At 47.6% G+C, this 26,547-nt stretch overlaps 1 protein-coding gene across 2 annotated transcripts in view; it reads left to right on the forward strand.

Annotated features, from left to right (window-relative positions):
- The first annotated feature begins 786 nt into the window (after positions 1 to 786).
- Positions 787 to 26,547, forward strand: part of Fz2 (frizzled 2) — a 129,275-nt gene continuing 103,514 nt past the window's right edge. The window contains exon 1 of one of the 2 annotated variants that reach the window (XM_076777541.1): positions 787 to 820. The gene's annotated coding sequence lies outside the window, so the exon portion shown is untranslated. Of the gene's footprint in view, positions 821 to 18,069; positions 18,348 to 26,547 lie in introns of those variants that run through there. The other variant, XM_076777523.1, reaches the window with a different exon arrangement.

Consider the following 26,547-nt stretch of genomic DNA (forward strand, 5'->3'; position numbering starts at 1 on the left):
TATTTCCAGGAGCCAGTTTTCCGCAAACAGACGATGTCACTCTTGATTTAAACTCGCCACTAAGTCCACGGACTCTTTCAGGGAGCTTGTGGCTGGAAAAGTAAGACATTTTATTCAAAAAGACGGGTCTCGAGCGACCGTTACGAATACACCGTTAAGCGAGATCGACCTTAGAGATACTTGGTCTTTCCCAAAACGATCCACGCAGCCACTTTCGCTCCCCGATCTCGAATTCATTTACCGAGTCGAGCACCCGTTACGGTATCAGTTGCGCGATAAAAGCAAGCCCGCGGAAGATCGCTATCCCCTATTTTACGCGGTTGAATTGAATCCAGAAGCCCGCTCAAAGTTTTTCAAGCAGTTAGACGGTAGTCGAACCGGGAACTCGTGCATCCTATTCACCTTGTGCCGGCGGCAGCATCATTCCCCTAGCAGTTTTTGCGTGGTGTAAACACAAAACTCGCATCACGGAAGAGAGATAGGGAAAGCGTATTGCGGACCTTCCGTCGTGTACACAACCTATCTTGCCTTACGAACGCCGGCGGAGGGTTTTTCTAAAGACGCGACACAGGGAATGTGTAATACGCGGAACAATGCTCGACACGCTTTCCTGCAACTCCACTTACATTCACGTATCCCGTCCGCTCCATTATCTTTTCAGAAACCGTCCACTTTGTGCCGTTTCCACGGACCGACCGTGTATCCCCATCCGCCATCAGGAAAGTAGCCTAATTCACACCCTCCCACCTACCCGAGCAACATCTACGCGTCGACTTCTTGGAAATGCTCCTTCTGATGGGACAACGCTGGCAGATCTATGGTATGTTCTTAATAACCAATTTTTTAGATACTAATCGTCGAAGTCCGCGATCGTGTAACAATGAAATTTTATTTAAAATGTCTGATCTTCCACTCTCGTCTCGGGGATCTTCTCTACACCGTCGTGCTATAGAAACGATCGCGTGAAACCGCGACGAGATGTTCGGTGGAAAAATTGACGCGTATCGGCATCGAAAATTTATCAGTCGCGTAAATCAACGGGCGAAACGCGAACGTTTAATGTGGCGCGCGAATTTATGCACCTGTATCCGCATGGACAATTTATTATATATCGGAGCCGATTCGATACGCAGGCAACCGGCGAGCAAAATCAAGCGATCGAGCGTAAATTCGTTATAAACTGGCCGGGGCTACGAATTCATTTCGACGCGCGGCGCTTCGAAACGGACGGAGAAAAAGAATGAAATTAATTTTACGGGAATACGGGGATTTTATTTCATTAGCGAGCGACCCGATCGCGGCGTATAAAGCGGCGCCGGTGAAAATATTGCACGGATAATGCGCGACGGGATAAAAACGATGAATAATAATTTGTTCTCGCGACTGACGAACGCGTTTTTATGGGCGTGCAAACAGTTTCGTCCAAGCTTTGGCGCGCGTAATTTTTTATGGAAACAATCGCTCGCGTTGTTTGTTATTTATCTAAATGAATAAATTCTATACCACCGTACGCTGATTGGTAGATGCGTTTCGATTTTCGAATGTTGTACATTTAATGCAAATTCGAATACGACTGCTCGAAAATCGTTGAGTACGAATTCATGGAATTGTTTTTTGTCGCGAGAAGATTAAAATTTTTTTTTGTTTACTTCTTTTGTAAAAATTTATTTAGTAACTAGACTTACGGATTATTATTTGTTAGCAATTCATCAATATATATCCTAATCAAAAGAAAAACTAAGTTAAGAACGTTACTGGGGTTGGCAGTATCTGTATCCTACGATAAGTCTGGATCTACGAGCACGTAATACAGCGAATGGGGGTGGAAGAGTTGCAATAATGCGGCTGGATGTTTCTGGAGAAAGGTGGTGTCGGAAACCACGAAACCAGAATTCGTTGCATTTAATTTTCCACCGGAAAGTTCCACCCTCTGTCGTCGACAGTCAATGAAGGATTTATCAGAGACGTAAGCGGGAAATTCAGCGCAGGGGACGCGAGCGTGTATCGACGCGGGTTTCCGTTTTCGCGCGTATGGCACACAACCGCGTCCGTGGACAGCTATGTCTGTAGAAGCTATCCCGTGGCGAGGTTGGTGCAAGAGCCTCTACTGTCACGTCGCGTACGCGTGTGCGTGGTCCCTCCATTCTCCTTCGTACCCCATTATGCTCCCATGAATGGGGTCCGCGTTTGAGTACGAGATTCGAATCGGCGCCCCGACCATCGTCGACACTTCGCCTCTGTTCGAACTGTCAATGGAGAGAGGCGAGCGAGACACGGGAACGAACGTTTCACGACAATGGAAACTCGCGCCGCGTAGACGAGCCACTGGCTCCGCGTTTTTTCTCCTCGTCGCCGGCCGGTTGTGTCAGTCTCCCGGCTGACACGCACTCCAGGAAAAAGGGATATTGATGGCCGCAATGAAATAACGGACGCAACCGGGGAACTTTAAAAACCGCGGGAGAGAACTTTGGCGCGACTACCGTTTACCCTCGGACGCGACCTCCATTATTCCTCGAAATATTTATCTTTTTTTTTTTATTACGAGATAACGTAGAAAATATGACGACTATTTTGATGACTCTCCCCTGCGTCGGTCGCTATTGGGGACAAAGCAGGCTCTAGGAGCGCACGTGGTCGACAAACCCGCAGAAAATTCGTGACAATGAAGCAACATCTAGGGCTCCAATCCCTCGCTAAATTAGTCGAATGGTGGCCAAATATCCTCGGCAGATGTTCCTCGGGAGCAGCTTCGTTCGAACCGCAACCCTTTGCATTATTTTAACTCTTGTTTCAAGAGAAATTTTTATTTCGTTGGATCGCGACGATGTCTTCTAGATCGCAACCGCCGTGTCGATGAACGTTGTAAATTTCAGCGCGTGGGCGTCTCGAACGAGTTAACACCGTTGACGCGACGGCTCGCCTTGTACGAAAGAATTTATCGGGCGCGAACGATCGAGAGGATTAGAGACGCGTCGTGACGAATCGAGCGACAAATGAGTCATTTGCTTCCAGCGGCGGAGAATTGGATTTTTGTCGAGTTCGTTGACGGTCCCCTCGCCTGCCAGTTCGCAACGAAGCTTCAATCGTGCCCTGTCTCCGGGCAAAGTGACTCTTATTGCTTTCTTTTAATTTGCGACTGCTCACACGTGCGTCCGTGCTTCCCCTCGGCTGTCATCGCGGCGACGCGACGTTGTGTTTCGCGTCCGATCCGATTGCCGGCTAACGTCGTAAGGGCGAAGGGAAATCGCCGCGATTTCGGCCCTTCTCGGCCCCTGGGTCCTGCCGAGGTGGGTCCTCGAATCGTCGAAACGTGTAACGACCAGTCGGAACGGTAACGAAGAGCAAGTTCACCACCCGTGGCGACCAATTACCCGAGGGGAGAACGAAAGAATTTCTCAGGGGTTCTCGCGGATGCATTGTGTCTACAAGATCGTTATTCCTTGTCGATTTCGAACGTACTTCTGCGACTACGATGAATACCGTCACAATTATGATCCCCGACGGAGGTAATGGGAACGTTTATTCTCTTCTTAATACTTCAATATTCCATCGGGGCTTTCCTAGCTTCCACGCGATCGTCTCGTGCTCATCGGGGACGAGTACACCGTTCGTTACCGATTTCATTGTTCCGCGTCGGAGCGTAAGATTTTCACTCGGTTCTCTCAAATTCATGCTTCCTTTATTTATTCGTAAACGGGTATAAAAATTAGCGTACAACGAAGACGAGTGTAGAACTATATTTCGACTATTTATTTAACTCTCGTTCGAACGAAAAATCGATAGGCAGGGAGAATCAGTGAATTGCTTATACGTTAGCGTCACATATGCGCCGTGATTGAATGCACATGTGCCACTTAGCGACTTCGGGGAACCTTGCTCCAGCCTATTCGAGAGTATTCTTGGTTCCTTTGAAAATTCTTTCAGCGACCGTGTCGAGGCCCCTGCTTACACCCGAGATGTCCTCACGGAATTCTCACGCTTTCCCAAGGAACGGTCGACCATCATTTTCCGATTCCGGAGTACTCGTTTTCGCAGGAGCCCCGCTGCAAAACCAGTTCCGCAATTCCCAGCGACGTTTTCCCCGGGCGATTCGCGTCTCGATCGAGCGGGCAAAACCGCTAATGCCGCTTCCATTATAACGTCACATTCGATTTGGCATATCGACGGAGGTATTCGGCGTTCGACAAGCACCCTCTCCCATGGGCACTCGCAACGAGGGGCTCGCAGACACGGAGCCACCCCGAGCGCCGCTCAAATTTCAACGGTGCAATTTCAAGACCACGTCGCGCCTCGCTGCACTCTCATTCATATTCATTGCGTCAAAGTTGACCGCGGCTGTCGCGCGTATTTACGTCTCGTTGCTAGACAGGATTAGACTCGCCGCGAACGCTCGATCATCTTTTCCCGCGCGCATCGATCATACGCGGCATCCTGATCTCCCTGTCTTGTTTGGAAGCGCTCGGTTCCGTGGTGCGCGCAACCTAACGTATACCTACTTCTCCATTCGCATACACCTGAGTCTTTCGTTCTTTAGGAGCTTTAAAGATCAACTTCGCTCTTTTACGGCTGAATCCGATACAGCAATAAATTTTGAGAACGAAAGCGTTAAGGTATAGCGCCCGCGTCGCTGCACTCTCATTCATATTCATTGCGTCAAAGTTGGCCGCGAGTGTCGGGCGTATTTACGCCTCGTTGCCGGACAGAATTAACTCGCGGCGTGCCTTCGATCATCTTTTCCCGCGCGCGGATCGATCAAACGGCGTTATCGCGGTCGAACCTGTTTCGAATATAAACCGGCCATGATCGCGATACGGCCCGCTTCAAAGGGCCTCGTCGACGCGCAAATAAATCGAACTTTCGACTTTGCATTTTGTCCATAAATTTCTAAAACCAGAAATTTGAAGGAAACGCAAAGGATCGATTTTTTGAACATCTAATTTGGGAGAGCCCTCGAAGGGTGGTGTCGATACTCCCTCGCTCGACGGTTTTTCGCACGAACGTAGGCATCGATCCGTGTGTATCGTACATGCACGCGTCCGCACGTGAGCCAGGAACCAATGAAACGGTTCACGACTGACGCCTCCTCGATCGAGGGGATCCCCGCGTTACCCCGAGGCAATGTCCCGATTGGATCCCACATCTACCACTATTCCCCCGACCGCAGATTGTAATACGACCTGTGCACATACAGACGCACACATTTCCGACCACGCTCGACAAAGCCAGGTATTTAGCCAACCGACCGTTAATACGAGTTCGCCTCGCTGGGCTGACTGGATCGGTTCGCTAATTATCTCTCGGTTAACTTTCTCACCTTTGCCAGCAGTCGGCAAAGAAACGAATTTATCGAAAGCCGGAAAATGGCGGCGCGATATTTTTCAAACGAAAAGGGTCAGAGCGCCCGGGAAAATCGATAGAAATTGTAGACTCAATTAAACGTCTAATTGCGCGATCGGCTGCGGCAAATTCGTCGCCGTTTGTACGAATTCGCGTTCCCGCTTCGCTAGATCTCGGTTTACTAATTATTTCACGCTCAACTTTCTCGTCGTTGTTTCTCTAATTGGATCAAACTCCCTTTCCTTTTTCCAAATTTCAGGAAAGAATTCTTCCTTCCGATAAAATTAAATTCGACTAGTAAAAATCGCCAAAGTAAGTTGTTTGTAACCACCTTCCAGGTAACTTTGTCGATTTGATCTCCCGCAAAGGAAACGTATCGACGAAGAGGGCACTGCTTTGAAATACTTTTCGATCGGAACGAACGCTTTTGGCTTTCTTCTCGACAGAGCAGTATCGAAAAGAATGACAGCAATTTGCGCTTCGTTAACGGAATTGAGTCCGTGTCCGCCTTTGGCAGCGAGTCTTTGATAGGAAGACGCAACCCCTCGGCAAAGTCGTATTCATAAGACCGTTTCCATATTCTGGTCACAGTATCTCAGTGACGAAGCGCTGATTGGAAAGTTCAGCAGCTACGGTAATTAACAGAGGTAATTATCGAGGAGGAAAGAAAGGGTCGGTTGTTAGCTAGAGGATAGCCGCGTAAGAAGCCTCGCGGCGGATAAGAGACTTTGACGTCGCGGAACCTTGCAAATCGGGTCCACTCGTCCGCGAATTAATTAATCTTATTGAAAAGGTTCGACGGGTAAGTTTCAGAAGCGACGCCTTGCAGAGAGTAGCGGCTTATTGGCCCCCATCGCGGCAGACGCGTCGAAAGTGAGGCGGGGGTGGAGGGGAGTATCGCGTGTCTGCGAATCTGCAATTCCTTTCGCGTCTGCCGGCGCGATTAGCAATCGCTTTGCGAGCCGGGCGGATCGGTTCGCGACTGTTTCCGTCGACTCTGCTACCGGTCTCAAACGGATCCTGTCCTTTCGTTCGATCGCGACTGTAGCGCAACGCCGAATCGAGGCCCCGACGCATCCCATTTCGGGGCGAACATTAACGCGAAACGAGCAAAGGCAATTCGAGAAAAAGCAGCTCAAAGGGGTTGGAAGGAGCGTCGCGGGGGTGAAAGGTGGAGAAACAGAAAAGCTGGAGCGACGGGGTAAAGCGGGACGAGAGGAGATCGGGGATAGCGAACGAAGAAAGGAAAGAGGCATTCGGGAAAGCGATGCTCCTGTCGTAAAACGCTGTGAGAAGTGAGAAACGAGAACGTCAAAGCCCCGCCACGCATCCTTTAATCCCTTAATCCACCGTTGCCTTGCGAGAATTCTCTCTTCGACACCGGAACTGTGAATTTTCAAGATCCGCCGGCGCAACGGCGCGTCGCGGCAACCAGCGAGAAAGAGCGACGCGGTCGGGGGCGGGGGGCGGAGACGGGGGCCACGGGGAGGGAAAAAACGAGCGAGAGGGAACGACCGTGCCAGGGAAAAAAGGAAAGAGACGGTTTCACGGTTCAGACTTTTCAGGCATCCGCGATGCGGGAATTACCGACACGCTGTTTGAAATTAAAGCAAGGGCGCCAGGCCAAAGGGCTCGCGCACCCACACGCGCGCACACACCTGCCCGGGCACAGAGAAGAAAACCGTGCAGACCCGCGGCAAAGGTTCTTCAAGATATTTCGCGGCGAATTTTTCTTTATCGAGACAACTTTCCTCCCCCATTGAGAATTTCTTTAACCCTTTTACGCGCAGCCTATATCCACCGGACGTCAACGCTAAACTCGTTGTGTTCGCAGCTTAAAGGGAAAAAGGAAAGGTCAACTTAAGCAAAAAAATATAATACACAAACGTGGACGTAATTAATAAGTATCGCAAAAGTATCCACACCGAGCCGAAGTAAAAATCTATAACATATCTTATAACATATCTTAAGTGGGTACGATTTCCGCGATTCTCCCCTACGTTCGCCACCTCACCGACCCTCTGTTTCCTCGTTTCACCGGATATTACATATATTGCAACCGCGGACTCGTGCGCGGACCCGATATGAAAGGCGAAATCTCCGAGGGCTTTTCTGACACACTCTGCAAATAAAGCTACGCGGTATTATGTTGCTCGGCACATATGAATCGGGGCCGATCGAGGGACTCCGGGCAATATAGGTGAACCGCCCCCGACGCTTGAACCCTGAAAGGGATTCTCCATTCTACTTTGTAGCCGATGCACGCGAGACGCTGATTTTTCGCTCGCGTCCGTCTTGCAGGGATATCGCGAACCTTCGACGACGAAAAAGCGGAATTGTGTACTCCGTCCCGGGGAAGAGAGGCTCAAAGAAACTGTCCCCGGGGCCGAAGATTCGCTTCTGGCTGGATGTGCAACGGGCGCAAACTTCTCCTTCGACCGCGACCAGATTTCCCGTATTTTCATAATCGATTTCGCGACGAGAGCTCGTGCAGGGAAAAGCAGTACGCGACAGGGACAATCGGGAAAGAGAGACGGTCGACGGATCGATGGATGGCGGCCTTTATGTCCGGTTTCGAGCCACGGAAGGAAAACTTTCCTCGACTCGGCTATATTCGTGGAAACACCGAGAGACACGAACTCGTCGGATCCTGGCGAACGGTCGCCCCCAACAAACGGGGTTGCATTGAATCAAAGCAAACAAGTCGTTGGATCGGTTTAACGGGCGTTTCTGTCGGCTTTCTGTAAAGTGTCTCCAGTCCTGTCGCTTCGAGTGTGCAATTTACCTAGGTACATACTTCAACTTCGACTCGAACTTGTTCAGCATAGCCCGAATTCTGCGCTATCTTGCTCGCGCTTCGAAACGGTAAAAATATGAAAGCCCTGGGAAAACATGGTTAACAAACTGTACGAAGGTACAAATACCAATGTGTGTTTGCATTAAAAATGAATGAAAAAAATCTTTTTAAACAACACTACGCAAAAACGAATTCAACGACCAACCGTACGATGATTAGCACCGTCGAGGCGAAGTTACCAGTTTGCTCTCGCGGTTAATTCGAACGATCTGTTCCAGACATCTGCGCCCGTCGAGGTGCGAACGAGATCCGCGAAAGATATTAAAAAAAAAATAATACTCGCGCGTCCATCCGTTATTTCCATAGTTGGAAATTTTAGCATTACCCGGCCGCCGACGTGATGAATTAGCTGCATCAATTACGGTGTTCCGCAGAGGTACGGGAGGGGGGGAGGGGGTGGGGATGTTACATTCAGCACGGCGTTTGGTTATCGCGCGAGCAGACAGCCGGAAGCGTGCGGGCGCGTGTATGTTCGACAGCGGATCGCAGAAAAAAGTCGAGACCGCATATATTCGCTTTGGCTGTCGCGCGTGCACGTATATTTAAAGGCGAGACCACGATAAATACGAGGGCACAGTCAGACCTGACGGTATCCGTGAATGCGAACCGAGAAAGAAGACCGTTGAGCGGAGCCATGGTTCTTTTTAGTAATTAAAAATTATGCGCCGCGGTCGGTCCGTGTGCGTCAAAGCGCGCGGCTTCGTTAATATATTCAGCCCCGTGCCTTTGGCCTTGCAAAAAGACGCGACAAAGTTAGTGCCTATTTCCCTCGTTCTCCGCGCGCCTACTCGCCAGCCCTTTCATTCGTGCGCTCTTTCTTTTCGTTATACGTCGGAGAAACAGAGCCTCCAAGGCGATAATCTTTCCTGATTTTTCGCCTGCGATTCTAATTTCTTTGCTTACGCGGACTAACGAAGTGAGATCGAGCGATTTTCACAACGGTAGCACTCCATAATCTACTTTCACGGAACGGTAGATCGTCGATTCCTATTGCTACGCGTAAAATATTAAAGTTTAGAAGTACGAGTATTGAAATTTTCAGGACCCTAAGAAAACAAGGTGTTTTGCACTTGAGAAAAAGGGTATCGGGAAGTTTGGAGCCCTGTCCTTTGAGTGTTGAGATAATTTAATTTTGGTAGACTCTATCGTAACTTCGATTTGCTCTTTTCAGTTTGGAGCCATACACATGCCCCTGTCGCAACCCCATCGAAATTAATACCGCACCGTTTTGGTTGTGGGTGCACCATACGGATTTTGTTTGTAGACGAGTGCATACTACCACCAGCCGGTGTGACTTCGGGTTATCAACCTTGAAAAAACGGAGCGGTGAGAATCGAACACGTGTTTCACGGTATTTGGTTACTACCCTTCGTCTAAAGTTTCGTGGTAATCGCTGCCCTTTTTCCCAGAAACCCTCTCGATTGATTTTCAAACATCCTTCTGCGGTCCAAACGTTTGAAAGCACGGAATAAAAAATTCAACCTGGTCTAACCCTTACGACAGCCCTGCTAGAAATTAGTGAATCCATCTTGTTTTATACACAGATCTCATCTCAAACCATTAATCATGTTACTCGTGTGCATATACAATTTTTACTGTATATTTACTTCGTTCTTAAGATTCCGTAACCGTTAAATTTTCACGTTCGCTCGATACCGCATAATAGACAATCACGCGAACGTAATCCCGCGTATCTTAAAAAGGCAGCAAACTTTCGGTCCGCGATTACATCGAAAAACTCGGCGCGACGAGAGTTCGTATCTCTAATTTAATTTCCGGCCGCATTATCGATACTTGAACGAACTCCGCGAAATCAGAAGCAAATTGTATAGTTATTCAACTTCCGTCAAGATTTCCATTGCAGTCGCGAGGGGACGCGAATCGCTTCGAGTTTAATTTGCAGTCTAAAAACGTATTCAGGGATAGCCTTTATTCGCAGGTCTGTCACTGAAACTCGGCTGGAATAATAAACAGCTCGGCGAAGCCGATCCGGGAACGAGGATTATTTTCCGACGTCGTCATAAACCTGTCAGGAGCATCGTCTAGCTATCGTCACTAGTGACCGTAAACACGCGAGCCAATACGTCATACTTTATTCCGCCGCTATAATCTTTACGGAAATGAGCCGTAAACAAGAGTACTTGCGTCACGCGTCCCGCGCGAACGTATGAATTATGTGGACTTTCGGCGAAAACTAGAAACGCGTAGAAACTTTTATCGGGACAAATAACTCTTCGACGTCCGCTGATGCAAATGATCGATAAAAGGATATTGACTATTGCAATTTTTAACCTATCGATTCAATCGGTTTCATGCAACCCTTTTCGGACGCGTGCAAAATGCTAGATCGATAATTCGGTGACAAAAATATCCGACGTATTTTTGGCAAAGCTGGCTCCAGTCTCACGTTGCAGCCAGAATCGCACAATATTCTGCACCGTGGAAGTCGTCCTTTTTAGTTTCGCAATTTCCTTGGCACGACACCCACGTACGAGCAGGCCTAATCGGTTGGAAATACTTGCCAAAAGACTATATCCTTTACTCATATTTTAGCGAGTTATTCCGCGGTACAGGATATTCTGGAGCGTTATAATAAAAATAATACACCGCTAAGCTTTCAAAGAAACAATGCGTTTACCGTTGACGTAGAATTCTCGACCATTACGAAAGCACTTGTACAAAGTTCACCTCGACTGTTATTAATTTCTTAAAAGGAACTATGAGCCACTGGCAAATCCAAATTAAATTATATTCACCAGGAACAGAGGTAGTGTGGCCACCCATGAATATCCGAAGTGGCATCTTCCATGAACACCCATTAAACCCTTTATTATTCTGTACGACCGTGGACCCTTTGCCATGCGTTCCAAGGGATCGCGAACGTATTGGTAAGAGTTTACGAGCTCCCAAACAAATTACGTACACATTACTGCATTCTTATTAGAAACACCCGACAAGAGAAACAATAGAAAGAATTTGGCTGAACCTAATTTTTCAAAGATTGAAAATTCAAGCACGAATTGGCCGCGAAACGAGATATAAAATTACGAACGGACCATCCAGTAGCCGATTTTGGTCGCACATTTCATTTTGTTCCCGATGAAAAAAAGAGAATAATTTATCTACCGTTTTCCACCCCTCTCTTTACTTTTTCCATCGTTCGTTTAAAAACTCACCCAACGATAAATCGCAATTGGCGAAATTCATTGCGCATCTCTGCGGCGGATTCAATTGGTGGCACAATTTTATTCGAGAATTACGCATCGCTGAAAAACCCGGCTGGCCGAAAATACGAGTCGCGATGTTTCCGGCTGCTCTTTCAACAACGATGTACATTCGATAGCGGCGCTATACGATGCGCTGGGCTGGAAAGGCTGCGAATTTTTCCCATCGCGATGATTCCCTCTCATCGTACCGGCCGTTTCTCTTTCGCCCCTGTCGCGCTATACCTCCACTTTTTTGGAAATCATTTGCGATACATGGTTTGTACAGTCGTCGATGTGGGAGTCGCATTGATTGCTCGACCCGTGCACCTTCACCGTTCGCTCGGCGCGGATATTTCAATAATTACCAGGCTCCGTCGGAAAAATGCGCAAAATAGAAATATCAAAGGACTTAACGCGTGCGATTGAAAAATATTTCTATAGAATTCTATAAACTGATTTTCCCAATTGGATCGATAGAGGATACATCCCTTAACATTTAATTAAACCCGCTGTTAATACCTAAGCCGTTACGTTGCTTTATTTTATGCGTTCCTCCGGTAAATGTAAACAAATTAATAGCGTTCAATTCGTGTAAATGTAGATACAGTGGTGCAACGAACGAGCCTTGGCGGGGAACGAAAGTTTAATTAAAAGAGACTCCGCCGAGGCTCGACGAAGGGCGAAATGTGAATCAGGCTAGCAGGACGTACAGCATTCAACCATAAGTCGACAAGTTTCGGAACAGCGAATCGACGGGGAATCGAATTTTCCTCTTTCAGTCGGTTCTCGCAGACTTCTGATGGATTTTAATTGGCCGCCCGGCGCGAATTTACCCCTCGATCGGTCCGGAATAATCGTGGCCGGTGCAAGGTGACGCGAACGGATCTTCCACGGGTCGAAAATTCTATCCTTTCCGCGAGACTAATCGGCCGTGCACGGATCCTGCAGTTCACGTTATCGATCCTCGCGCCCTAATATCCGGTTAAAGCTAACGCGTAGCCTAGATTAACGTCGGCTTACCGAAAATTTTCCGGACTAATGGAACTCGTCGCTCGGCTGAGTCACATCATAAGCTTCGTATTTATAGCAACATAAATCCTCTGAGAGAGTTTGTTTCGCGGCCCTGCGTTTGGCGCAATTAACGGTGCAAAACAAAATTGCAGCTTAAAGTTAGCGTCGTCGAGCTGCAAGCTGCGACGCAGACCACGACACAGTTAGGTAAGATTGCTTCCCTTATGTAATAGAGCTTCTATTTATATGCCCGGATTTACAGTTCCCGCGAAACTCATCAATTATGTAGGCCACTTAACACGTATCGTACATCGAATCGATATTGTAACTGCATCCTCCAAACGAAACAGAATTATTGGCCATTTATCCTGAAAACCAGATACATATCATTTTCTCAATTCGCTGACTAAAATATTTCAAAACAAGTTTGCCTTCGAATTAGCCAGATCGTTCAGAAGCAAAATTAGCATGACGCGAAAGCAAGAAGTTCCAACGCGAGTGGAGCCAAAATGGCGGGTCTAGGGCGGTCAGTTGATTTTATCTCGACCATAGTGACACGTCCAGGGAAACGGAGTCCGTTCACGCGCGCGTCTCGCTGCACCGTGCGGCGATTAATTGCCCGTGTCGCGATTTTTAAGCGAACGCTAATTTCTGCGGACAAGAGTCGCGGAGCCAGCATCGACCCTCGACCCCTCGACTGCGATCGTTATATAATGTTTCGCCTTAATTGCGGATTCGACCCCTGACGGTCCCGTACACCGGCTGGCCTGGCCTGCAACTCCCGTGCGATACACTTTTAATTGCGTCCAGATTTGCAATTCAAATTTCCCAGGCGCAGGCCGGCGACTGACTCTTGCATATATCCGAAATTCGAAATTTGCTCGAGTGCCGACGGAAGACAAAATACCCTCTCCACGCATCCTGCCAATCGCCTGTCGATCGACGCCACACGGTGCAGCGATATCTATCAATTTCCAATCGTTCGATCGTCTTAGAAAAAAATTGAAATTTAATACACTGTTAATAGGCTATTTGATTTTAGAAAATATAGGTAGTGTCGTGTCTCGAGCGTATATTTGTTTCTTTATTAATAAAAGATATATACGTTTATAATTTTCAATAAAAATATAGGCTCGATGTGTCTTTCGTGCAAAATATAGTGTTATATTTTTGCATATTATAATGTAGGCAAAAATGTGATACTCGGAATGTTCGATTATCGTTTCTCTTACGTTGCGGTGGCAGTGAATCATCCGGAGACTAATTGCGCACTGTGCAATTTAGTAGATGGTAATGACTTTTAACCGTCCGCACCGAGCAAGGTTAGGTCTCGCTTTATCTCGTCGTTCATGAATAATTGCCATTTATCTGCATGTAGAGGGATTTTTTAATAATCGGTTTACGGCGCCATTAAAGTCTTCGACTATTTATTTAATGAGCGATCTAACGACAGTGGGCAATAAAATTTCGTGCACGTATACATCGATATTACAAAATTTTCTTTGTCACATTACACGGTGTATTATAATATTAATATGAACGTCGAGGGTCACTAAAATATTAATACAATCATACGATCATTATGTTATAAAAGGATCTCGTTTCGTATAAAGCTGTCTCTCAAGGTCCCGTATCTATTTATGACGATACTTTGGCGATCGACTATACGCTTGGAGCGAATATAAATAGTCAATACGCAGAGATTCGAGCATATCCCATCAGGGATCGACGTCGCTATCGGCGACCATCAGCCACGGCGATAACTCCTGTCCGAGCGTAAAAATCCTGGCACGGTGAGCCGCGCTCAATCGGAGCTTAAAAGATCCACAGGAGCACATCGGTGCAATAAATACCAGGGCCGGCATCGTACGGAGCCACCGGTGTTTTACGAGTGATTCCAGCAAATTTGAAGCAAGAAATTGTAGTTGCCCGCGGGCGTATGTACGAGAGAAGAGGCGAGGAACGAGGGAGGGAAAGATTTAGAAGCAGGGTGAAGGTTTCATGGTGTCATGGCAACACCCGTCGCGATAGAGAACGCCTTTGGCCCCCTTTTGCACCGGCGGACGCACACTGTCGCGAAACGTGAACGTATCGCGGCGTCGGAGGAGCCCGTACGAAGTTAACGGCGGCTCCTTCAAAAGGAGAATCGTCCACGCGATCGATGTCCCATCCCCCCTCGAAGCCTGCTCGCTACTCGTGCACGGTCATCTTATCAGAGGAACGGTAGCATCTGCCGAGCATATTGGAAAAGCGATAAGGAGCACAGAGAGAAATTATACCCGGGCCATGGAATGTACGATTTCCCCTTAAAAGCCCCTCGCGACGTCGATCAGCCACAAAGTCCTCGATTATCCTTTCGACTTTAGTCCATGAGAAATTCTTAACCCATTCCAAAATAGATTGTTTCGAAACTAGAAATTAGTCAATTTTCTCGTTTGCTTAACGCCAGACAAAGTCCATGAATCTTTCACGAGATCGACATATTCTTTCCCGAGAATTGGAGCTCATTTAATCCAAAGTCGCGGCTTTCAAAAATTTATTCCTGCATAGAGAATAAACGTCGCGAAGTTTGGAAGGACATCGATTTGATATTTAATGGGGGTTAATAGAGTTTCTGTGTCTCGCCGACCATTTTCTCCGAGAGACCGTATTCTCAGAGAATATTTACATGCCGCTTTTATTTACCGGGGATCGTAACCCAGATATTGCTGTCAGTGTTTCTTAAACTGGATTCCGTTGGAAGGAGAAAACCAAGACACTTTGCGAGCAGCGGCTGTTTTCCTAAGAAACTTTTTCAGCGCTGAAAGCGCTAACAAAGTCCCGTTTTACCATGGCGGACGTAAATTCGCGAAGATTCTCCACCGAGGCAATTCTTTCGTGCCTCCTCCTCGTGGAAAGAGTTTCGAACTCTTCAATCGTTTCAAATTATTACGAAATCTCGTTGCAATCTGCGCAGGCTGGATTTATTAATCCTAGAAAGAACTCCATTTTGGGCCGCCTAAAACTTTTCTGTCTTCGCAAACTACTCGACGTAGGAGATATTTCCGTAATACCTAATAAGTAGAAGAAAATTGCATATTTCGGAGTAATCTTCCATTATAACGAGAACTTCTTATAGATAAAAAAAAATCTACTTCCTTTCTAAGGATCCTCGTAGATTAAAAGAACTCTTTCGTAGAAATTTAAGCCTCGCGAACGAGGACGTTTACCTTAGGTCTGTTTTCCAAATTCTAAAGTATAAAGTATAAAATCGGACCCAAATTTACGATAGCTTCTGTTCGTTCGTAAGAAAGCCCGTTTCGGGGAAGGATCAGCTAGAAATAGGAGTTTTACGACGCGACACGGTCCAGTCTCTTTCTCGCGGCGGAAAAGCGAACATCGCGTACGAAATGTTATACGAGCGTTCCCATCGAGAATTTTACTAGCGTACCCGATTCCGCGCCATTACGCTTGCAGAGCTTAAAGCCACGATGCAAAATCTCTTTCTGGCAAGGACTCGCAACATCCCTACCTATTCCGAAATGCAGCCTGGCACCGATCCAAGCGTCCTGCTCTTTCTCCTTTAGTCCCTTCCCCTTTGACGCCGCGTCTTCCGATGTCGTACATCCTGCCTTTCTGCACATTTCACGGTTACCCGTCCCTCCTCCTCGAAACTTTCCCGCAGTGAAGAGGTTCCTGTGTTTTTTTAATGCGACTAACCGACGACAAATATAAAATTATCGCTAAAAATCGAGCTATACGTCTTTTAATATTACGAAAGATTTCCTTCTCCTCTTCAGAATTATCTACTACGCTCACGTATTTCTGGGATCCGCTATGATTTAGAGGCGGAATTAAGAGGATTTATGCCACCGTTTCAAATACGATCGTATTGTACAGGGTAACTCGCGATGCGAGGGACAATGGGACGATTCTTTATGATAAAACACGTCAGGAGCGGGGAATAACAGTTTGTTTATCGAGGCCATTGTCGAGAAAAATAGCTTTGAAGATCGTTTAATATATCCCACTGGTAAAAAGTGCATAAACTGACGATCGTAATGTGAAAATCGCTAGTTCGACCGGATACTCGAGGCAACTTTGGTCGATACATAATCTAATATCGAAACGATTATCGAAACCCTCGTACGTGTGTGTAGTACACATCCGGTACGTCGCAAATTGTTCGGCCAGATGTGAATAGCAACCGCTCGGGGCCGAGTGGAAGAGATCAAGTGGCTGTTTAGGTTTAGGAATTGCGAATGAAGTGCGTACGCCTCCGGGACGAATTCGTGGAACGCACGTGGCACGAGTGCGCGACGTTTGTGTGACCAAAGTAGTCGAAAGAATGCCTCGAGAGTTAATTCAGATCCGAGAGTCGAGCACAAAGGGAAAAAGTTACAGAGAGAAAGAGAATTTTATAGAGTATTGTACTACAGTATAGAATGGGAAAAGCTGTTCCCATCGTCCGAACATTAGAGCATGTCCAATTATTCGACCAGCCACCCTACGTCGCGCGATTGATACTGGAAGAAGTCCGCGATCCAGCTTTCCTCCCTTATGAAAATTTACCGTTGTGTACGGGTGGATTTATCGGGGGTTGAATTCACAAGCTACCGGCTCGGTCGGCCAGCTAGCCTTTCCGAACGATAAATTTCTTGGACTTCGTCCAGCCACGTTTATCCGTGTTTGTCTTACGTTTAAACATCGTCTAGGTGCCGTCCTGACGGCGGCAGACACCTGCAGCCCTCCGCCTCCTTGGTCCCGGGGACGATTCGTTCGCGTCGCGTTTAATTAACCGAGAATAAGTTTCAGGATTATGCTCGCTTTGATCGTCGCGACGATTCGGTCGGTTTCGCGCCGCGAAAGGTAAACGCGAGCAAAGGTGTGCAAACGTTCGAGATTTCTCTCTCTCTCGGTTTCGTCGCCCTCGTTGGTGTCTTTCGGTGAGGGAGAGGGGGCAAACGCGAAATAAAACAAGCTCGTTAGCGCTTCTTAGCCGGCTGATAAAGGGAGCCTCGAAGAGAAATTCACGCGATAACGGTCGCGCGACTCCGAGGCCGTTTCCGGTACCGGAAATTGAAAAATTTTCAAAGGGTTCGCCCGTTGCTCATCGGTTCGGACCACTTTGACGATTAGGTGGCGGGAACCGCGCGGCCATTTTCATCGGGAAGATAAACTCGGCTTTCCTAGACCTTCTTAGCCTTTGTTAGGGCGGTACGCGCGCGCGGGCCGAGGAAGAGACGAGTCGCAAGGGCGTTCCAAGAGCGGGCAAAGAGCCCGGCGGATAGGGCGCTCGAAGGGGCAGGGGGTGGACAGAGGGTTCGAGGATGGAAACAGAGCCAGGGTTCGTGAAAGGGACGGAGACGGCAAATGGAAAAGAAATTCCCATTACTTTGGGGGAGAGACGTCGTCTAGTACCCTTCTTCTTCATCTTCCTTGCCCGCGTCGTCTTCCTCTTCCACGGCGGCGTGGTGGTCGTCGTCGCCGTCGTCCCCGTCCGCTTCTTCCACTTCCTCCTACGGTCTGGTACGCGGGTCTCCGACCAAGGGGACACGATTCACGCATGTGCCGGGGTCATTCTATCGATTTCTCTGGTTCGCGTGGCAGTCACGAGGAGGCGTAACTAGAGTCGCGCTCTCGCTGCACCGGCACGCCACCCAAAACAGCCTCGCGTATCGTCGCAACCGGGTTGCCTTTTCAAGGTTAACCGACACGTATATATACGCAACGAACACTGCCACCGCCGAAAGTGCCCGGTAGCCCCGTCTTCAGTGTCATCCCATCGCCGCGATTTCTCTCGCCTCTCTCTAATTGTGTGAGCACGTGCGCGCGCGCGACTTTCATCGGCCAGGTGTTACCAAAAACCCGGAGACTCTGGTGAATTTTGGAAGATCGGTGAAATAAAGAAGTCTGCTCATTTTACCCCGACGGCCCCCACGGCGTGTTGATACGGGGTGAGTAAACGAGTCCTTTGAACCGTAGATCGTCGTTCGAGCGAGATAAACCTGTCGCCCAGCGAAACGAGTTTCCATTTCTTTTTCTTTTATGGATGTTTACAATCGGACCGTCCGATCTCACGGAATCGCGTTTTAATCGTCCGTTAAGCGTCCGAGACGGATCATTTCAGACGGCGATGTCTATTAGAATTCAATGTGTACTATTTACTCCGTGCACCAGCTGTCGTTAGGACCGCAACGCTAGCAGAATAAGTAGCGTCGAGGAGCTTCGATGATTGCGCCGCGTTCTATAGGGGTGCAACGAGGTACGATGACGATTAAGAGACGGCCTAATTAACCGGATCGCTGCGAGAGGCTAGCCGTTTCCTTCAAGTTTCGTCGAACGACAATCACCGTGCACCGTAATTTCGCGTAAATAGACAATCGATCTGAGATACCGCCGATATCACGCGAACGCGAACCCTCCCCTCGTGCTTTCCTACCTAGATATTATTGAGACGCGGGCCGAGGGGAACGACCACTTCCTTATTCACTATTCATGCCGCTGGAAACGAAATGCAAGGCATTTTTGCTTCCTCGAGTCGTACTCTTCGGTCGTTCGTAAAATATCGCGTGAAAGGTAAACAAACTCGCACAGTTATCGTTTCAATAAAAATTATACGATCGTATTATGCTTCCCGTTGAACGAACAGAAGTTTATGCGCATAATTCCTCAGCCATCGAACGTCGCGAATATATCGCTGTGTAGAACTTTTATTCGTGTAATATTTGAATAAAATTCTACCCATCTCTGACGTACGCGGATTTAACGCGTTCGATACTTCTATTTGGTCGGAAAAACTGTCCGCCACAGGCCATGATTTGTAGTCGTTGAATGTGGGCCATGTTTTCGTTTACACGGAAACAAAACGTTTTAAATAGGTTTATACTTCGTATTTTATTTGCGATAAAACGATGGCTAGTCGTCCGTTACTTAAGCAGAATCGTATTTTGCGCTGCTCGCGGCGAGCACTATAATCCCCTGAAGGCTTAGACCCCTTCTTTTAAACACCTTGTACGGAGTATATACATTGTGGTGAGATCCAGACGGATTACGATGTAGGCAGGACTACAAACTTTACCGGGGCGGAAATGAACATTGCAAATGACCTACGACTGTGGGTAGCAGCACATTGTACGTCACACAATACGCTGTAAATTCAGATTACACGTATCTAATTATGTGACTAAGAAACGTTTCGTACCTACTCCAAAAATTGACCGATTGATCTACATTCTAAGTAGTATAGTATCTATATCCGCATATACAATAAATTATTCATACGGATAAAACGTACTCGAGGAATTGAAGACGATGCGATTGATGGACTGTCGGTTGGCAACACGCGATGGTATAATTACCTCGTGAATATCCCAGGGTCGTTCCACTTACGCAAGGGACAATAAAAGAAAGGCCGCGGAGACGTTATCTGGGACGATAATCGGCGAAAAGGCGAAGAACGCGCGATTCAGGGGGCCGATCTTTGTCACGGGACCGATAAGAATCGGCAATGTCATCCGACAAGGCGACACTTTCATTGGCGTTGAAAATCAGTGAATTTCTCTAGCAGCGCGATTGTGGCTGAAGCACACAATACGACTTATCGCCGTCGCGCAACGTTTGCCTACATAAATCCGGTTACTCGTGAGCCACTCGGAATAGAGGCGTAAGCCGACGAGCGGTGCTCGACAATACGGCTGCCGCGTTTTCACAGAATTTTTCTCCCCCTTTTGGCGCGATAAGCGCCCGTTATCTTTTGTCGCGCACGATAATCCGAAGAACCGTCGTTTCAGTTCTTTGGCCGGGTCGACTGGCAAGCCAACGCCGATGGAACTAAACGCCTGTGGCTATGTAACCGGGAGCATAACGTCGCCCGAGTAATTCTCGAGCTTGTTACGAGGAGCAACGCGAATACGGAGGCTTCGTCGTTTTCTCCGCGTCCCTCGCTTCTGCCCCCTATTTCCTCGTTTCATCCCTTCTCGTCTACCTCTCAGAGTCTCTCGTTTTTTTTTCTGTGTTTTTTCTCTCTCCTCTACTTTTTATTCCGCGGTCTCTGTCTGCGCCTATCGCTTCGGCTCTGTCCCTCCGCGCAGCGTTAGGTAATTCGAAAGCAATTTGAATTGACGTGCGTCGGCAGAGGAAAGTAATTACGGGGTGGTGAGCGCGAGGCGCAAGCTCCCGACCTCGCAGGATCGCGCATGGTACATACCTGGCCTCGTCGTGTACTACGCACCGGGGAATACACACGAACGTGGACTAACGCGTGACCGTGTGCGTAAGCGTGGGAGTGTATCGTCGTTCGCGGTTAGATTGATTAAAATTTACTATGCAAATCAGATTGCGCCATGAAACGACGACGGACCGACGAAGCCGTGGGCGGAAGACGGGTCGCCCCTCTGAAAAGATGAATCGTTATCATTAGCATTTTCAGCATTGACAGGGCCACGTCGGTGTTATCGCACCGCCAACCCATTGGATCTCTCCGGTGCCAACGGGGTTTCATCGGCGCTAGTCGATATACCGTCCTATCTGCGTCACGCAGCCTTATGATTTTCGCGCCCCTGATCCCGTCGAACATCAATTTCCCTGGAAAACGTCCGCGATACCTCAGAGTTAACACCCCCGCTTCCGGGCCATTTTATCCTTGGCATTATTATTTCCTCCGAGCATTAATCTTCCAACGTTGGAACGAGCTTGTCAAAACGGTCTGCAGGTACTTCACTCGATAAGTTTATCGTCCAACTCTAGCTCGGTTGTTGACTCGGGAAACAATAAACGTGCTCCCATTTTTTTAAGGAGATTTAGAAGATGGTCTTTAATGAAAACAGATAATAGCCGGCGAGCACCTCGTCGAAGCTAATCCAGCAACTCTTTCCTCAGACCCCAGTTGTGCAACTGACTCCTATACACAGTCGTTTGCTTAATTAAACCTGTGAGAAAACAGATTGAGCACTCAAGTCATTTGCTTAATTAAACCTGCGAGAAAATAGATTGCGCGTTCAATCATCTAGCGGCGAGTTATATTAGCCATGACACAAAATTTGTTCCGTTTAAAATTAACAAGCATCTACTATATCGTAGACTCAAAAATTTGTCGGAAATAAATATCGAGCAATTTCGCGAATATCAACCCCTCGGATACCATATATGTATAACGTACGTTTCGTACAGTTTCTTATGCAACAATCTGTTCAAAAAGATTAGGAACCAGCGTGTCAAATAGTCAGCGCGCAGACTAATATGATCCTGGTCGAATAAATATTCCGTGAAAGGGTTCCCCACCCCCGTCGGCCCGTGCATTTCGTCGGTTCCTCGAGGCAACGCGCGATTTTGTTCGCATCGAAGTCGCACAGCCGTCGAAGAAATTCGTCTTTCCGCTAGATCGGTCGGGAGCAGTGCGATTCGCGGCGTAGCCGAGGGTGAGTTTCACCCCCTAGGCATGTACACGCGCGGTAGGCGAATTGATCGCGTTGGGGTAGAATCATCCATCACCGAGTGACAGACCCGAACCAACCCCCCCGTGAAAAGGTGCCCTTCCCCCATCCCCCTCTCCGTCCCGACAAGAGGAATGGACAGAGGTGGCGTAGAAGGGTCGGAAGGAAAGGGAGGCGGCGCGAGAGAGGGAACACGGTGGCGCCCTCCAACGACGGGCGACGAACCAAACAACCCCCTCAACAATGCCCAACAGATCCCACGGGACGGCGCGTTCTGTTTTCCCTTTTTCTTCATCCCCCTCTCGCCGCTACCGTCCCTGCTTACTCTTGTTGCCGTTGTCGATTTGCCTACGACGCAGCTTCACCCCCGGAGCCACGGTGGTTAGTTTTTCGAAGATCGCACCCGCCGACAGGCCTGTCGATCACGAACAGCTCATTACGCGATCGGCTCATTTAAATCGCCACTCATTTACTAGAAACACGAACGTGTACGTGTCGTTTGGTGGCAGAAGCGACACGACAAAAGCGATTATGTACAGAGTATAGCGGGAAATGTAGTACAACTCGTAAGGGGGATGGTTTTTCATGTAAAAATAAATCGAAAATTGGATGTACAACCGTGTTCTACACGGGGCTTCGATTTCGAGCGAATCGATTTTGGTCGTTCGTCGAGTCATGTTGCACTTAATGGTTTGTCGAATGACATGTTTGTGTATGACTTTGTATTTTAGCCCCTCCCCTTTTATCGTACATACCGTGATCCGAAGTGTTTGAATACTTCCACGAGTGTATAATTAGAATATTGAATTACGCGATAATATAGAGTGTCCCAGCAACCGTAGCACAACAGTGCTTTGTGTCAAAGTGCAATTTTTGTTAAGCAGAATGTATTTTTATCGTCCCCACGCGATCCACTTTCGATAAGTAGAGAATAATATCATCGAGTATATTTTGCTCGTAGCTTATAACTAATTGTAGGAGGCAATTTGATTGCTAGACAGGAGTCGAGAGTAGAATCCTTTGTTTCTGCTTCTTGACTGTTCTATCAACGTGCCATCCGAGTGTAATACACCGAACGAGTAAGTTCTCTTTGTTTAAAACGTAAGAGCTCAGTTTGTATTTTCCCTTTGATTCACCCTCTAAGTCGCTATACTTTCAACCAAACGACCCCTCATTGCGACTCCCCTCCTTGCAAAATCTTTTAAAATCCGATGCACTCCAGGGTGCAAGGATCTTCAATATTTTTGCCCAGAAAATCCCAGTTCTAATTACGAATTACCATCTCCGTGTACATTCTATACGAACATAGGTCGATTTTTCTGTATATAATTTCCTCGAGTACGATTTATCGGGGCAAAAGTACGCAGACTTATAAAATGGTCTGAAATAGCTTCGGAATCTATGTAAATCCAGACGGCGGTCGAGAAAATATAGAATTCAGAAGTCGATCATTGGCTAATGAAAACGAGAAGCTCGTAAAGCAGAACTGCTCGATAGAGACTCGGCGTGCAGTTACTCTATCGTCGTCTGATGGTGCATTACCAGTCTTGGGGTAGGTGTACCGCCATCCCCTCCTTCAGCCGACTCGTTTCCCGGCATTGATGTGCTTCCTCGCCAGCGCGACGGCAATTTTCTTGATCACGCGACACAAAGGGCGGAAATCAATAATACGGCACGGGAGGAAACACGGCCTAAATTGGAATACGACCTGGACTGTACGTGTACGTGCGATCTTATTCACTCTAGAGTCAATTCACGGGAGACCGAAACGAGACACTGATTCGCGGCTGGACGACGCTGATCGTTCCAATATTCGATGTTTTTTTTATCCACGAACGACACTCTTTCATCCCCGAATTTCATTCCACGCCATAATGACACTTTGATATTTAAAATCTTGAGAAAAATAAAAAACATAGTCCGTGACGCTTTTAGTTGGAAAATAAATCGTTACCCTCTATTCCCCACTATACCAAACAACTTATGCCTCGAACACTTTTTACTATCTTTAAAAAGTAAACGAATTATCCAGTGACCTATTTTAAGTGCTCCACCCTGTGTAATAGTGACAGGTATAGCCTCTAGGCCCCTAAGTATGTACGACCAGCCCGGTGCGCTTCCATGCAACGTTAATTTCAATTACTTTTCATTAAGGTTACTTTTAAAGCGTCGAGATCAATTTTCCTCTCTGATAATTTCGATCCAAAGGTTACGTAGTCGCTTAACTTCGAACCAAATAGCCTGGAAACGAAATCCTACTAAATATAAACTCATAACGTGTTTTCGAGGAGCAAATATTTTATTATCACGACGCATGTTCTTTATAAATTTTGATAGGTCCATCGAGACACACTCGAATATCGATAAAGTCTGCGTTGTATCGTACTTTCCGAGAAATTTGAAACGTTACTGCGAGAAGCGTGTCCAATTTGGCGTGGAAAGACCCGGCAAAGAAACGTAGAGAGTATCTAGAGCGCGTAGCATTCGAAAGAAAGGAAGAAGACTGTTTGGAGGACACGATACTCCGTGCACAAAAGAAAGAGAAGTGGCACTGGAGGCAATACTTTTGAAAGGATACGGATATTTCTTCGGTATATTATTGGGAATGAAAGAAGACGTGTTCGCATCCGTCGAGCGTCGCGGGACGCGGGAGATGCGCCGGCGAGAAATTTTTACGATTTTTGCCGGCGGAATGGCAATTCAACGACGGCAGTCGGCGACGAAAAACGAATAATATAACCAGAGACAGCCAACAGAAGTTGAACTCGGAGTACAATGTTCCTGGGTCCCATTGTACGAGGTGCAAGAGCCGATAACAGGACACAAAAGGAAACGTGGCCTAGATCAGAATGCACTTGGAGCGGCGTGTACACACAATCTACCTTATTCATCCCTGGGCAAACTCTCCGGAGGCTGGAACGAGAGTTTGATAAGCGAGGCGAGGGAGCATTATGATCTCGTAATGGACCAATATTTGGATACGTACGACAGAACGTTACCACGATTCACGCTCGCCTCCCTTGCGGCCGTTCTGCTTGCCAAATCATAATTCAACGTTCGATGCGTTACCATCGCCTTATCGAACTTGTTTAGAGATAATTTCGATGCTCGTGAATCGCCGGAAACACCAATTCCTCTAAATTTTTCTTCGACGTTTCCCAATGATAGGAACTTCAAAGAAATATCGTTTGAAAAGACATTCTTTCTTGGGTGTGCACGTTAATAAGCAAGCTCCGGGGGTGAGTTTGTGAAACTAAACGTGCTTTGTTATTTATCGTGTTTATGGGATTCGCATAGTACGTATTTTGTGGAATGTACACGAAAGGAATATACTAAGGGTGAAATCAAAACGCAAATACAGGGCGATTCTAGAAACTGGGATGGGCTGTAGCTCTTTTCCAAGATATGAACCCCCGTAGAGAAAGAGGTCTTTTGGCGAAAGAATTGTTGAATCGTTTGGTGTTTGAATTTTAATGTCAGCTTTCGTCGACTACGAATACAATATCGAGGAACATTTTATTAACCCCGAATAGTTCAGGATCCCTCGTACGGGCGGGTACCTGGAAGAATGGATCGGAATTTGCCGCACGAGGCGCGGGAACAGTCTGATCTTTTAATGGACGAGAGCTCGTAGAATACGCCGGGCAATGCCGGTGCACGATATACGGAAAAGCAAACATCCAAGGTCTGCAACATTCTCGTATAATAACACCGCGTGTAATATTACGTCTCGGTTTCCTGTATTCGTCGAGGTCCACGGACAATGTAGACGCGTGGGAATAGAGTTATTCGAAATCGGAGGATCTCGGAGGCAAGATAAAGTTCGCCACTGAATTCAAACCCGGGGGCAGATAGTTGGGAGTAAGATCGATGACTCGAGCAGATTGTCGGGAGAAGCGTCGAAGCGGTGTACGGGGGCAAAAGATTTGTTTAGGCTTCCGTGTCCCTCGATGTTTACTTTAGAACGGTGCCCCGCAGGGATAGATTGGTTTATCCTTATCGGTGGCTCTGAACGCCACTATTCTTGGACGGGCAGATAGCCGGGACGCGAATCCGGGCGATGAAGAAAAATGTCTGAATAAATCGCGGCTCGGAAAAGGAGGACGCAACGGTTTCTCGGCTCGAGGCTGAAAAAACGCAGGAGCATCGTCAGCAGATACGCTCGCAAAATGTCAATTCATTGCGACCGTAGGCGGTGTAGAGCACTTTAGACGTCTAGAGTGTCTTGTAGCACGATTCACCGGCTGTTCAGTCTCACGCGCTCGAGGATCCATAGAGCTTGTACTCGCTGGCTGTCATTACCAAGTCCTCGGCCTGGATGCGTAAAGAGGTCTAGCCGTGCCGAGTATTCGACAACGGCGTCCATCAAAATCCGCCACCTATCGATAAATTCGAGCGCGTCGCGAACGGAAACGACGGGCCTTGGCATCGTGGCTTATCGATTTCGAGCGCAAACAGGCGAAGTTTGAGTGAATACGTGTCCGTAACGAGGATGCTTTTCTTCCAGAGGAAATGGCGCGCGAAGGTGCACGCTCGACGATCGAGAAACAAGTCACGACACACCATTCATCGCTGTCGATGTCACTGCTTCTTCTGGTTTCAAGCTCGGCTACTCTCGCAACGTGACGAGAGACCGCGATGTTTATTCGATCGCATCCCACGAGTTTTATTCCCCTTTCATTTGCATCGGCCCCCGTCGTAAAATCGTTTTTGAAAACGCTGA

This window comes from Colletes latitarsis, chromosome 2 (genome assembly GCF_051014445.1).
Source record: "Colletes latitarsis isolate SP2378_abdomen chromosome 2, iyColLati1, whole genome shotgun sequence".
Classification (NCBI taxonomy): Eukaryota; Metazoa; Arthropoda; class Insecta; order Hymenoptera; family Colletidae; genus Colletes; species Colletes latitarsis.